Genomic DNA, 1,942 nt, shown 5'->3' on the forward strand with positions numbered 1-1,942 from the left:
TGCTTTTACCATTACGAAGCATTTTGCATAAACATGAGTTATCAGGAAGGTTAGCAAAATGGGCCATAGAGTTAAGCGAATATGAAATCAGTTATCAATCTAGAACTGCAATAAAATCTCAAGTATTAGCCGATTTCATAGCTGATTTTAGTCAGGGAATGCATTCAGAAGCAGAAAAAGAGTTACAAGTTTTTAATGGTGCAAACCCGGGGACTTGGATTTTATTCGCTGATGGTTCTTCTAATGTAAAAGGTGCAGGCCTAGGGATAGTTCTCGTACCTCCTACAGGTGAAACTATTAGACAAGCTATAAAATGTCATTCTATAACTAACAATGAAGCAGAGTATGAGGCTGTAATTGGAGGTTTAGAACTGGCACGCGAACTTGGCATAACCCAGATTATAATCAAGAGCGATTCTCAACTTGTGGTTAATCAAATACTGGGGACTTTTACAGCCAGGGAAACTCGAATGCAAGAATATCTGGAAAAAGTACGAGAATTAATAACACAATTCCAATCCTGGAAGGTAATGCAGATCCCAAGAGACGAGAATGCAGAAGCAGATGCATTATCTAATCTCGCGTCTGCAGCAGACGTGGCAAATGATACAAATACTTCAATCGCACATCTGTTTCATTCCGTCCTCGAACCTGATAAGAATAAGGTAAATTTTAATCATTTAACATGGGATTGGAGAAATGAAATTATTGCTTTTTTACAGCATGGTACCGTGCCTATCGACAAAACAAAAGCTCATGCACTTCGCAAAAAAGCTGCCCGTTATTGTTTACATCAAGGGAATCTTTATTGAAAGATGTTTGGTGGCCCATTAGCAAGGTGTCTCGGACCTTCTCAAACAGAATATGTGATGAGGGAAGTACATGAAGGACATTGCGGAAGTCACGCTGGTGGGAGGTCGCTGGTGAAAACATTGATTCGAGCAGGATATTATTGGCCCAAGATGGAAGAAGAAGCTAATGATTTCGTGTCTAAATGTGATAAATGTCAAAGATACGGCAATAATATACATAGACCAGCTGAGTTACTCCATCCTGTCATTGCCCCGTGGCCCTTTATGAAATGGGGAATGGATATTGTAGGTCCTTTACCACTAGCAAAAGGTCAGGTAAAATTTCTACTTGTGCTTACAGATTACTTCACTAAATGGGTAGAAGCAGGAGCTTTTAAACAGGTGCGGGAGAAAGAAGTTAAAGACTTCATTTGGAGAAACATAATATGTCGTTTTGGAGTACCAAGAGAAATCGTCTGTGATAATGGACCACAATTCATAGGGGCCCAAATCACAGAATTTTTCGAAAGTTGGCAGATTAAAAGAATAACATCTACACCATATCATCCAGTGGGAAATGGACAAGCTGAGTCCACGAATAAGGTTATCGTTAACAACTTGAAGAAAAGATTGCAAGATCCGAAAGGTAATTGGCCTGAAATATTACCTGGAGTATTATGGGCTTATCGTACAACGCCAAAAACAAGCACGGGAGAAACCCCATTTTCAATGGTTTATGGTGCGGAGGCTTTGATTCCAGTAGAGATAGGAGAACCAAGCACACGGTACGTTCAAGCATCGGAGGAATCAAATGATGTAGAGATGCGGGTGAATCTTGATTTGTTAGAAGGAAGAAGAGAAACTGCACTAATAAGAATGGCGGCACAAAAGCAAGTAATTGAACGATACTATAACAGGAAAGCACGCCTCAGATTCTTCAAAATTGGGGACTTCGTGCTTAAAAAGGTGTTCCAATCTACAAAGGCTGCTAATTCAGGAAAGCTGAGTCCAACATGGGAAGGACCCTACAGAGTTCGTAACATTGCAGGAAAAGGAGCATACGAGTTGGAGACAATGGATGGCAAGCTATTACCCTCACATTGGAATGCTGTCCATCTAAAAAGATACTATTTTTGAGAAAAGTATCCACG

This window comes from Nicotiana attenuata, unplaced genomic scaffold (genome assembly GCF_001879085.1).
Source record: "Nicotiana attenuata strain UT unplaced genomic scaffold, NIATTr2, whole genome shotgun sequence".
In the NCBI taxonomy this organism is placed as follows: Eukaryota; Viridiplantae; Streptophyta; class Magnoliopsida; order Solanales; family Solanaceae; genus Nicotiana; species Nicotiana attenuata.